The sequence below is a fragment of the Adiantum capillus-veneris genome, chromosome 16 (assembly GCF_014529385.1).
Source record: "Adiantum capillus-veneris isolate H3 chromosome 16, ASM1452938v2, whole genome shotgun sequence".
Lineage (NCBI taxonomy): Eukaryota > Viridiplantae > Streptophyta > Polypodiopsida > Polypodiales > Pteridaceae > Adiantum > Adiantum capillus-veneris.
This window is the reverse complement of record NC_140946.1, coordinates 146,689,328-146,703,118: the sequence shown is the minus strand read 5'-3', so window position 1 is coordinate 146,703,118 and position 13,791 is coordinate 146,689,328.

Below are 13,791 nucleotides of genomic sequence, written 5' to 3'. Positions count from 1 at the left end.
TGACTGTATATTCGCAAAGACCAAACGTAGTGTTCAATGCAGTCTTTACAATGTCTTGATCAACTATCCTTATTTGATGATAGACACTTTTTAGGTCAATCCTATTGAAGTAGGTGGACCCTTGTATCTTATCAAAAATAGGTTTTCTACCCGTGAATGGGAAACCTATTTTTGATAGTGATCCTATTTAGTTCTCTATAATCGACACACATACGATATGTGTCGTCTTTATTTTGCACTAGTAGCACAAGCGAACAAAATGGAGATGAGCGAGGCCTAACCATGCCCTTCTCAACTACTCATGCACTTGCCGCATAATCTCCTCTTGTTGAGCTTGAGAAACTCTATAAGGAGCTTTGTTAGGCGGTGAACGTCCTGGAAGAAGTTCAATTGCATGGTCATCATTGCCTTGTTTAGAAGGTAGCTCACAAGGGATGTCGTCAATAAAGACATCTTGAAACCCCTTGAGAAAATTGGATAACTCTAACTCCTTTTGATTGTGTATATTTTCTTTTGCTAAAAGGTTAGGTTCATTTTGAGACTCTTTAACAAAAATCATGTACACGGAAATAGAGATCTTTATTGAATTATTAAAAGCTTGCATATGTACGATGGGTATGGTGTTACCCATTTCCTTAGCATCTATGTACATGTCTTTTTCCCTGAACCTAAAGGAGATTCTCCTTTCAGGGAATTTAACATTGGCAGCCATGCGATCAAACCATGGTGCCCCTAGGATTACATCCTCATGCTTGAGAGGAGAGATAAAGAAGTCCTCTTTGTCCACATAGCTTTGGATATGGAGCCTCAATTTCCCAATTAAGGGAGTGACAGAATATTCTTGCCCCTTGAAAGCACCGTCTGCGGGTAGGACATCTCCCATCTCATAAGCTTGTATGCCTAGCTTGGTGGCCAACTCTGTGGATATGAAATTGTGAGTAGAACCAGGTTCAAAGATGTTACCATATACATGTGTTAGTGATGTGTGTGAACACACTAGGACCACCGGGGCATTTTTTCCCTCTCAGGAGATTTTTTCCCGCGTGCATTGTATATACGCCCATCAGTCTAGGGCTATCTATCTTTCCATTACACACTAAGTAACACATTCTCTATTGTGTGCCTTGAGCTTCCTTCATCTTCTCCAAGCTGTGTGTATTTCTCTGCAACCCTAATTTCAACAATTGATATCAGAGCAGGTTGCGTCCTCCCGGGCTTAGTCGTCAGTTGCTCCAGCACACGCCTGCTGACTTTCTCCGATTTTAGTGAGGTTTGGCGAGTGTTGGCAGGTCGAAAAATATTTTGGGGAAACTCGAAGAGATTAGTCTGCTCAAATTTTTGATTCGGGCTCATTTTGGCCTCTGTTTCCACTACAGGTAGTACTGCACAGGCTATTTTGTCATTTTGTGCAAAATTTCTATCAGTGCCGTTTTCTACATAACAGGTGCCTTACAGTCTACTACAGCTTGTGCTATATAGCACGTGTTGTTCCCGCTTTGTTTCTCCTCTTTTTGGGTAGTTTTCACATCAGGTGTAGCATTTACCATGGCTGACAACAACACAAATGTATTCAAGATATTTGATGGTAAGGACAGGTTGGATGGGGACAATTACCTTTGTGGTCTTACATGATGTAGCATGTTCTTGTGTCAAAGGGCGTTTGGAATATTGTGTAGGGCATTGATGTACGTCCTGGTTCTGAGGATGTAGGCGATGTTGAGGATGTTGCAGGTCTTGCTACAAGGATTGTTTCTATTAGAGTTGTTTTGCCTACAGTAAAACAATCTCGTTGGGATGTAAAGGATGCGCAGGCTCATGCATTGATTGCGTTGTCTATGAAGCGCACCATTGTTCCTCACATTCGTTTAACAAAATTTGCAAAACAAGCTTGGGATATTTTAGCGGGTCTTTATACAAGTCGCAATGAGGCTAAAATTGCTTTGCTGTGTAAAGAGCTGGAATCAAAGATTATGCATGAGGAAGAGGATATGGACACTTCTCTTGCTGGTGTCAAGGATATCAATGAGCAACTTATTTCTGTAGGTGAAGTCATCTCAGACAGTTCCCTTGTGCAGACTGTTCTTGATCCCTTACCGGATTCTTACAAGCCTTTTGTTAGTACTTGGAGACTTATGACCCAAGGAAATCTTGAAGTTGTCAATTTTGATGCATTGTGCACATTGCTGTTGCAAGAGTCACTTTCTAGAAAAAACAAGACTGGGTAGCGTGCAGTTGAACAGGATTTTATTGCTTCTCAAAGAAAGGGTGGTAACATCAATGCAGCCACTTCTTATGGTTCTGCTGCGAGTGGAAAAACTTCTGTTCCTAATGCTTCTGCTAGCAGAAATTGTCTAGAAATTCTGGTGATAAGGGCAAAAAGAAGATGCGTTGCCATTATTGTAAAGATAATGATCACTTGATCACGTAGTGTCCTAAGTTAAAGGCAAAAGAAGCTAAGAAGAAAGAGGGTGGTTCCACTACAAATGTTGGTTCCACTACAAATGCAACCATTTTTGAGTCACTTATGAAAATGGAACGATGTATGGTCAAAATTCAAGCTTTGCCGCATTAGTTTTGGCTTGAGGCCATCATGTGTGCCACTTATATACTTAACAGGTGTCCTACGAAAGCTTTGCAGTCTATTACTCCATGTGAAGTATGGCATGAAAGAAAGCCTTCTATTGAGAACATGCATGTTTTTGGCTATTTAGCATATGCTTTGGTGCCACAAACACAACACAAAAAAATTAGATGATAATGCTGTCAAATGTACTTTTGTTGGTTATAGTGCTGAAAGCAAAGGTTACAGGTTGTATCAACTACAAACAAAGCGAATTTTGGTTTCACAGGATGTAGTGTTTGTGGAAGATTCTGTTCAGCCCTTGCTGTCATGTACTAGAGACAGTAATGTAAGCTCATAGGACATTTATGACACTTTCTTGCCTCTCTTTAGTGGTGGAAATACGAATGTAAATTCTAATGAGGCAAATGTACAACCTATGGGCGTTTTAGAAAATGTTATAGATCAGCCTATTACTGATGCAGATGTACATAATGTACTTGATGAGGAAAGGGCTGAAAATGAGTAGGCTAGAGGTATGCCAAAATGGCTGGTGCACACTTTGTGTGATAGTAAATTGGATGCACCTTTGTCTAGTCGTACTCATTCAGGCTCTCGCCATGCATCTTTTGCATCAGATTGTTATGCTTTGGTTGTGTCTAGCTTACATGATGTCGAGGAACCTCTGTCTTTTGATGAAGCACAGAATTCAGAAAATTGGATGGCTGCCATGCAATCAAAATATGATACTTATAGAAAATGACACATGGACTTTATGTGATTTGCCTCCTAGAAAAAAAGGCCATTGGTACAAAGTGGGTTTACAAGTTGAAATGCAAGCTTGGATGGTGAGATCGATCGCCATAAGGCTCGACTTGTTGCAAAAGGTTATGCACAACAAAAAGGCATAGATTATGAAGAGACTTTTGCTCCCACTTGTCCTATGACTACCGTGCATTTTCTATGTGCATTAGAAGCTCATTTTGGTTGGGATGTACATCAATCAAACATTGTTACTGCTTTCTTGAATGTTTACATATTTGAGACAGTTTATGTAACGCAGGATCGCGGTTTTGTCAAGAAAGGACAAGAGGACAAAGTGTGCAGATGTAAGAAGTCTTTGTATGGGTTGAAGAAATCTCTTCGTGCTTGGTATGAGAAAGCTGACACTCATTTGGTCAAACAAGGCTTTTGTAATAGTCCAACGGAAAGCACATTGTATGTAAAGCATGAGGGTGATGTACTTCTCATTGTGGTTCTTTATGTAGATGATTTGTTGATCACTGGACCAAATGAGAGACATATTTCTGAATTTAAGGCTGATTTGAATGCTACTTTCAAGACAAAAGATTTGGGGTTGTTGCATCATTACTTGGGTATACAGTTTAAACAATGTGATCGTGGTATTGCCTTGTGTCAAAAAAGTTACATAGAGACATTACTATGTAAGTTTGGACTTAAGGATTGCAAATCTATTTCCACTCCCATGGAAACAGGTTTGAAGTTGAGTCTACATGATGCTGGTGATCCTTTTGATGTCACTCTTTACCAAACTGTTGTTGGATGCCTCATTTATGTATGCAACACGAGGCCGGATATTCAATTTTCAGTCTAATAGGTCAGCAGATTTATGCATAGCCCAGGGTCTAAGAATTGGCAGGCTATCAAGAGGAGTTTTTGCTACCTTAGTGGAACTTTACATATGGGCTTGTTTTATCTCAAGGGGGGATCATTGACGCTAGACTTACATGCTTTTTTGGACTCAGATTGGGCTGGTTGTTTTGACACACGAGTGTCCACAAAGTGGTCTTTGTTTCATGATTGGCAGTTCATGTATATGATGGTTGAGCAAGAAACAACCTACTGTGGCCACTTCGATTTGTGAGGCTGAGTACATGGCAGTCTTCACAGCTACGATTGAGTGTGTATGGCTCAGACGCCTTATGGCTGATTTGGGTGTTGGACAGGACACTGCCAACACTATCTACACTCATAGTCAGAGTGCATTGGAAGTTGCGAGAAACCCAGTTTTTCATGCTTTCACAAAGCACATTGAGGTGCATTACCACTATGTCATGGAGAGACTCTCCGCAGGAGAGATCAGCTTGGCTTATGTGCCAACACAGGACAACCTTGCAGATCTTTTCACAAAGGCATTGTCTCGTGAGAAGCTCAAAGCTTTCCGCAAAGCTTTGGGCTTACTCCCCTTTGTGGACTGATCATGTCCTTAGGGCATCGCACTTACCTTTACTAATGTGCCAGCTCTCGTTCACCGCATCACTCCGGGGGGGATTTGTTACCATATACATGTGGTAGTGATGTGTGTGAACACACTAGGACCGCCGGGGCATTTTTTCCCTCTTTAGGAGGTTTTTTCCCCCGTGCATTGTATATACGCCCATCACTCTAGGGCTATCTATCTTTCACACACTAAGTAACACACTCTCTATTGTGTGCCTTGAGCTTCATTCATCTTCTACAAGCTATGTGAATTTCTCTGCAACCCTAGTTCCAACAAAAGAGAATAAAAGCATCGTGTTCTCTTACCTTTTCCCAAGCATGGCATAGAGGAGATCCTTTGTGGTGAGTTTCCTCCTCTTGGATTTCGACCAAGGTAGCTCTAGTAGGCTCATGGTGGGTGTTCTTTTGGGGACAAGTGCGGTACGCATACCCTTGCTTGCCACACTTGAAAAAACGGTTATCCTTGCGATAACGCTCAAGCTCTTTGGGAGAGAGTTTGTTTTTGCCTTTGTAAACTCCCTTCTCCTTAGCTTTGTTAAAGTTTCCCTTAGGAGACTTTTGGACATTGTCCTTCCCCTTAGGCTCATTATAACCCTTGTTTTCCATGGGCTTAGAATTTCTTTTAGCCCGCGTTTGGAAATTGATTCGAGAAGCCACCATAGTATGGTGTATAACCGACCGATATGGTGTGTGGCCTTTGGGAGTTGACATACTCTGCCATTTCTTTAGTTAAGCCCGCACAAAATTGTTGCTTTTGCTCTCCAAAATCCAACGTCTTGAAGACAGTGGCTTTGAGTTGTAAGTCCCAAAACTTGTCTACATGTTTGTGAATGGATTCATAGGGAGAGAGCTTCAAGATTTTCCATTCGGTGAATACTTTGTCTTTGGCATCAGTGGCCAAAAACTGCTTCATAATGGAAGCTCTTAAAGCTTTCCATGTCGTGGAGCTTCACTGTTGGCGCGTAGGCTAGACCACCATTGTTTGGTAGACTTTTGAAAGTGCATAGCTACATGATGTAGCTTAGAGGACTCTGTGAATCTCTCATCTCCAAACACCGCATTGAATTGTTGGATAAAGGCCAAGACTTTGTCCATAGCACCAAAAGTGCCATTGTAGGTAAGGAAAGAGATGCTCTTCCCTCCCTCTTTGAACTTCTTGATCCTGGACGACCTCTTCCATGCGGCATAGGATTTCCTATGGCCTCTTCTTTTTGATGGTTCAAAGGTTGCACCATCACTTTCTTCAGAAGGTGAAGAATTTGAGGAATATGGAGAAAAGGGTGACCTCTTTCTCTCCTTTTTCTTGCCTTGATCTTCTTTGTCTTCACCATCACTTTCATAAGAGGAAGAGGATGAAGAAGATGGAGAAGAGGGTGTCCTTTTTCTCACCTTTTTCTTCTCTTGCTTTTTGTCATCCCTCTTTGAAGTATGGTGTGGAGAAGTATGCGATGGTCTTCTCCATTTTGGACGTGATGGAGAGCGTTTAGCCCGTCGTCTTTGTGGAGCCATCTCCGCCAAGGTGGAAGGAGACTCACTTCTTTCCCGTTCCTTTGGTGGAGGCTCTTGAATTCTCCTTTGAGAAGGAGATGTGTCATCAAGGAGAAAAATTTTGAGCCCTTCATATGGATCCTCTTCTTCTTCCCGAATCAAAGAGAGGCCTCTTTTGGAAGTGTTGCAAGGAGGCTACCTAGGTGCTCTCTTGTCATGGTGGGGAGCTTGGAGAATCCCATGAGCATGAAGTTGTCGTTGCACTTCACTTTGGAGGGATGGATTGCCCATGGCTTGTTGAAGCATAGAAACAAGACAGTTAACAAGCATCAGGGCATCATTAGTAGCCTGCTTATTAGCAAAATCAAAGTCATCAACATTAATTTCACTTTCTTTACTATTGTCAGCCATTCTAATAACTTTTAGGTGTAAACTTTTTAGGTGTAATTTGGCACTTCAAGCCCTATTTGCTACTCCTCTTTTAACCCTTTAGAAAAATCACTCAAGCTACTATACCCGAGGCTCGAATATCATTGCTTGTAAGGAATAGAAGAGAGGGTCGTTCAACACCAAAAAAACAGCACCGACTCCTGTCTAGCTTCTAATAGCTCAATAGTGCCCCGTAGGACTCCATTATTAAGACCATATCTCTCGAGGGTGATGCCCCATTAACTACACAACGGCAGGCGTACTGCAAGGCTGAAAAATCCCTATTCTACTTACTCACATGCAATTAATAATACCAACCATTTATAGATAGCTTGAGGACCTCCCTTCTTGAGCAAGAAAAGAGAAACCTGCTCTAATACCAATGTAACATTTAATGGTCTAGTAACTTGTGTGAAGCGGAAAATAGCATGAACATAGTGAGAATTTCATCAGAATAGATTCCTAATGAGAATAACAAGAGTGCTAGGGTGAAGAGAGAGCAACAAAAAGTATAACACCTAGTTAGATAGCATGAACAATACTTCAAAAGAGAGAGAAATTAGGCAATTGACAACAGTTGAGGACCGGATTTTCATGGAGCTCCCATAGCCAACTATTAAAGCTCCCATAGCCATGTCCTTATTCAATCTCCCATAGCCAACTTGCCCATAGTGACTCATGAAATTCTTGAAGTACATGGAGTTGTGTTGCCCTATCACAAACCCCTCACTGAGGAGTACCTCTTTGCTTCTTTGGATGCTTCCATAAAAATGATCCTATAGGAAATACTCATAAGCCTTCTTGTGGATACGTTTAAACTCTTAATTGTTCTAGTCCTCTTTTTTCTTTAGTGTAATCAAATATTTCCCAAATAGTAACCATTCACCTTCATAATTATTTGTTGCAAAAGACCGTAATGCATGAATTATACTTTCACACTGTGTGCATGCATTTTCAAGGAGGTGAATAACTTCAAGCCCACATCTTCACTTCTAAAAATCATATTCTCTTCATCTTCAAATATGGCCCTGGACAACATATCACCTATTGAAGTATCATCACCTGCAATATGATGAAACTCAGGATTTAATGACGTTATGTATGCAACCCAGCATATCATGGCTATACATGGAAGAGAATAGCTTTTAATCACGTAAGTAAAGGGTTTTTTTTTTACTACCCTTTGAACACATGTTATATGAATAGTCTCTTAAAGGTGCACCCAGAGCTTCTTTGTTCTTGCATCAAGGTGATCAAAGTCACATTTTCCATTGTTAGCTTTTATGTGTGTGAAAATCATTAAATTTATTCTGCTTCATACATGACTTGATTAAAGCATGAAAATACCCATTTAATTCCCCAAGTCAGTAACTTGCTTCAAAAAGGCCTTATCTAACATCATTCACCATAGATGACCATCTATGAGCTATCATTATCTATTTGTCCCCAAAACTCATATACATGATGTACATGGTATGGAGATGGCTATCATGGCTTCAGATTTGTATAATTGTATCTATGGCTAGGGGTTAGACTTCTATCCTTTTTCATTTTTTCTTCACCCTTAGCTTATAGTCTCTATTCATAGCCTACTGGCAAAGTTTGGCTTGATTTGGACTTGTATTTGGCTTTCTAAGCTAACTTTTGGATTTCGGTCTTGAAAACAACTTATGGGTACATTAGGAAGAGGATGGGGTCTAGGAGGGCCTCTTTATTTGCCATGAGATTATGGAGGTGATTAACATTTTGACGAATAGATGCATGCCATGTGTGCAAGAATGGTGGGTGTGTAAGAGAGATGTAAGAGTGGTCAAAGGATGCACTTTTCCCGCAAAAAGGGGGTGGATAACTTTATGATTTTTGGCCCTCCATAACTCATAAATATGATCTCTGCTTTGAGCGAAGATTATAGATCTGGAATCTACATGCCAAGCTCTTTCCAGAGATATGTTACATGATATAATTTTTCTCGCTAGATTTTAAAATTCATTTTGGGGGGGAAATTTGAATTCAAGTAAACTAGCCGTTTTGTCTGTTTTCAAAAGTTGTCCTTTAATTTCTTTCTTGATACTAAAGGTTTGACTCCCTTAAACTACCAAATAAAGAGGCCCTCCTAGACTCCATTCTCTTCCTAATGATCTCTGGCATCTTCTGGCTACCAATGTAACATTTTATGATCTAGTAACTTGTCTGTAGCGGAAATAGCATGAACATAGTGAGCATTTCCTTAGAATAGATTCTTAATGAGAATAACAAGAGTGCTTGGGTGGAGAGAGAGCAACAAAAAGTATAACACCTAGTTAGATAGCATGACCAATAATTCAAAAGAGAGAGAAATTAGGCAATTGACAACAATTGTGGACCGGATTTTCATGGAGCCGATCCCCCCTCCAAAAGGCTTTGTATTATGGTTTCTCCCATCAAGAGAGACATTTTACAATACAATTCTTTGTGTTCCTTCAATACTAGCTAGTGCAATGAAGAGGGAAGCTTCAAGAACTAAGCAAAACACTTATCAAACACAACATCAATTCCCTCACGGTCTCAGACCCAAGACCTCACACACCTTTGAAGATGGTGAGAGCTAGCGGGGTATGAGAGTAAATTGAGAGGAAGAAGGAGTAGTCTTACAAGCAAGATGTACATCTCCTCACATAATCACTCATATTAGCATAGCTTAGCTTAGTAATTAGCATGGTAGAGTAGATGAGCATGCATTGAAGCTTGGCTCTTGGATGGATTTGCATCACAAAGCCAAGATTTGTTGGTGTAGGCCTCCCTTCTCACAAGCTTGGAGTAGGTGATAAGCTTTCCATTAAAGCTTGAGAAGAGAGAGAGAGAGAGAGAGAGAGAGAGAGAGAGAGAGAGAGAGAGTCTTCTTACTCTATGCATGAGCTTGTGTGAGTGTGTGTGGATAATTCCCTTTGAAAAATTAGCCCCCTCTCTCTCTTGGTCGACCCCTCTTGCTATTTTCTCTTGCTAGCACCTCATTGGACCTCCCCAGGCTTAGCCAATAGGATTTCAGGAGCATCAGTGATAGCCTTCTGACATGTGTCCTCCTTTCCCCTTTGTGAGAGCTTTATGTAATTAATTAATTCAACTAAACTCTCATTGTACCCCTTTGCCTCCTGGCCAATAGGAATCAGGCAAGCCATTGGGCTGTTGAATGCTCATTGGACCCCTTGGGAGACTGTCCAATAGTCTTCAAGAGAGCTTAACTCTTATTGGTTCTTTTATTAAGTGTTTTTAAATTAATTAAGCTAGATTTACTCTAGCCTAATTTTCATTGGTCCACCTCCATGGCCATCCAATAGGATTTGAGTACACCTTGTGGGCATCTAGCCTAGTGAGATGACATGTGTCCCTCTTTCCCCATGTGTACAAATGAAGCTTGTGAGTGTGTGTGGGTGTTTCTCTCTCATCCCCTACTTCCTGGGCTTGCCCCCTCCTATGTGGGGACTTGTGAAGACTTTTGTACACACACACAAAGCATCCAAATTTCCTAGGCTTTGACCTTTGGACACAACCTTTGAATTTTGGAACCTTAGCATTTTGGAAGTCTTAATGGGATGAACCTTAGGGTCTTTTAAGCCCATTGTTGCACATTGCTCTTTTGCAGATGGACCCCCCTTTGTATCCCTATTTTCCCTCTATTCGATCCCTATTGTGGATGGTCTACCAGCTTAACCAATATTCTATCTTTTTCTCCCTTGGCACCTTCCCATATTAAATGATCAGTTTAACATGAGAAAATCATTAAGAGAATTAGATATCAGTTATTATGACAACCAACCTTGAAATGAATCATACCCTAAGAATCCTCTAAACACGTAGAACCAACACTGATGGCCAGAATTTGGCTTCACCCTTGGTTCCTCTGGTAGACATCTATCGCGATAGATGATTGAATTGTCATTCCGCCCCCGTTTTCTTTTGTCAGTATTGTTAGTCCCTTTTGTTTGTTAGGCTAAAGATCTACTTCTTGTATACGTCCTTGTAGTCATGTGAAGTGTATGATAGGCAACTTTACACTTGATGGGTGCTTTTTTTAGTCACATCACCAAATTTCTTTGTCCTTGTAGGCTATCCTGGAGCTTTATGACCATTCTTAGTCATTTTTGTCCTCATATTGTTGTTGAGGACTGATCAAAATTCTTTTCTTACCTCTAACATTATAGCCTTGTACATATGGATTTTGAGACATACCTCGTGAAGTTTTGTCATTTTCCTGTATCTTCTTCTGTTTGTATTGCTCAGTCTTTTCTTCATCTAGATTATGGATTTTTTCCATGTTTTTCTTGATAAAATCTCAAAATATAACTAAATAAAACCAAAAATCAACTCAACAAAAAGAAAACTATTTGAATAGAATTCTAAATGCTATGTACATTGTACACATGTCCCTAAGGGCTCATATATGGCTTTGGTCCCCATACTCCTCCTGTAATTCGATTATGAGGGCATATACTTTGAATTTTGCCAAGAAAATTATCATAATCAAACGCAAAAAATCAATGCATCTCACAAAACCTTGCCCTCTAATATTCATAATATTAGGTCCGCATTTAGAATGCCTCCATTCCTCCTATTTGGAGTCCTCCTGGACAACAAGGTATCGTCAAGGGTATGTGTTGTGCTTGGACAACAGGATATCATCAAGGGTATGTGCTTGGGAAATTAAAAATTGTGCCAATGTAGGCATTGTAGTGTAGCCCTATTATGCATATGCAGTCAATGCATGGAGACACTTTATGTTGTGCAAGATTTGGGTATAAGCAATTTGCTGGCAAGGCTTCCTATTCTAAGCAATGTGAAGGTCATTGAAGCTCCTGTTCCGTTTGCTTGATTGAAGGTTGTAGAGATGTTTTGAAGGCTTACTTATGCTTCTTTGGGATCCATTTTAGACTTCTTTTTGGTTGTCATATTTGGCATTGTTTTTGAGCAGTGGGTTCTAGCTTGACCTTTGGTGTCCATATGTATTCTTGATTAGTTTGTGCTCTAACCAACTTCTTTGGTAGCCAAATATTCTTTGTTCAAATTTCGGAGTCAACTATGATAATCTTGATAGGTCCTTCTTTAGAGTGGATCTTCATGATTGTGTTGTAGAGTTGGCTTTTTTTGGGGATCCAAATGTATTCTGGACTTTTTGTGCTTGGATCTCGTTCTTTGAACCCATACAACATTTGTAAAATCCAATTTGTTTCAAAGGTTTTAAATTACTTGTTTGATATTTGGACTTTCTTTTTGGTTGCCTCTGGTTATTTTTCTTTTGCGCTTTTCCTCTACATTCACTTTATCTCATGTTTCGTAAGCCTTGTGTAGCATGGAGTGTTGAAGTGAGCAACTTTCTCTCTTCTAACTGTACTGTAACTGTAGGAGGAATTGAAAGAATTCAAGTGGCAGTGTAGTGACAATAGTTTTATTGATTTCCTTTGGGACCCACTTCTTTGTGATTACTGGCTGTTTCATTAATGATGCTCGTTTGGAAACCCATACTTATCCCTACTTTGTTTGTGTTTGAAGAGCCTTCTTTGGGATCCACCTTGTCTTTGTGTGAGTCACTAGTGGTCTTTGCTTCATCCCTTGTACGCTTGGTTGGGGACGGGATTCAGACTTTGGGAGTTGATACTTTAATTGTTTTGGAATCCAAATAAACTCTTGACCTCTTTGTGCTTGAATCAACTTCTTTGAAATAAAAATTTGAGTTTTGAAAGCTTGCGATTTTGTGATTTTCTTAGCCATTCTTGCTGGAAGGTCTGATCCAGCTACAGTAGTTGAATCAAACTCCTCAACCGGTATTCTCATCACATCCCTATAGCTATGGTCTTTCAATTTTATCCTTGTAGTGGTTTCCATATGTCTCAAGTAGAGATTGTCATAACCAAAATCTTGGACCATTTTCAATTGTCTGTGCGCTTCTTGCCGCACTGTCGAAGCAAGGGACTTGCCAATACACCGTGTGCGAGCCACAGACGGCTCCAAGCACACAACAAGCCTAAACTAGCAAGCTCAAGAAAGCAAAGGGTGTGTCACTCACCGCTCTACGCTCGCCTTCGTGGTGGATTCCTCGCCGCGATGAAGAAGAAGCTGCAGTCGTGCCGCGCTCAACCGCTTCGCCGCCGTCGTGCCTTCGTAATGCTCGATCGCACACACACTCTCCCTCTCTCTCTCTCTCTCACACACACACACACACACAAGGAGGTGAAGAAGAAGAAGAAGATGGAGATGGAGCGCTCATCACATTAGTAAACTCCCTTTATAATACTTAAGCTAAAGGTCAATAGGGTTAAGCCCACTAGAAAGCCCTAGTACATTTCACACAATGCTGCCTAAATCGGATTAAGAACCTAAGTAACCATTGCTTATTAGGAAGACATTCCCCATGGTATTAAGAGAAGATTTCTAATACCTAGCTTGGTCAAACTAGCTTAGTCGGACTGCTTGATTTTTACACCTAAACAAGTGATTATGACAAAACATTACATTGAATTAAATGTTTGATACTAAGCAAATGCGCTGAATATTATGCTACCAATCACAATCAAAGCAGACAATCATAGATGCAAAAAGATAAGGGCAATGCTAATGGACAAGAAACACCTGTTTGTGTTGATGGTCGCGCTTGATTTGAAGGTTCCATGAAGGTCCAAATCCTATCAATAGCAACACGCTCCTGTACACACTATGAAACACAAACAATACCTCTAGGAGGAACATCAGTGGGAAAAGAGAACTTTGCTAATCTCTCAACTCTAAAACAGAAACACTCCTATCGTACTAATCTTACCTACCCTCCATCATTCAAGTGATGAGGATCAAAGGTGTTTTATGGCATAGGTTTCTGTTTCACTGTACCAGATGTGACATGTGTAGGTCTGAGTCAATGTTTTGACTTTAATGTGCATACTCGTTTGCTAATTGCTCTTGCTCTTTATTTTTTTGTTTTTTGTGAGTATAAAGCTTTATATGTACATTCCCTAAGATCAGAGATTAAGAGGTCAGGGAGAAAGGTTGAGAGGGAAGCAAGTGAATAATGGATGTCCACAAACACTCCCCCCTTCCTTGGGTAGATC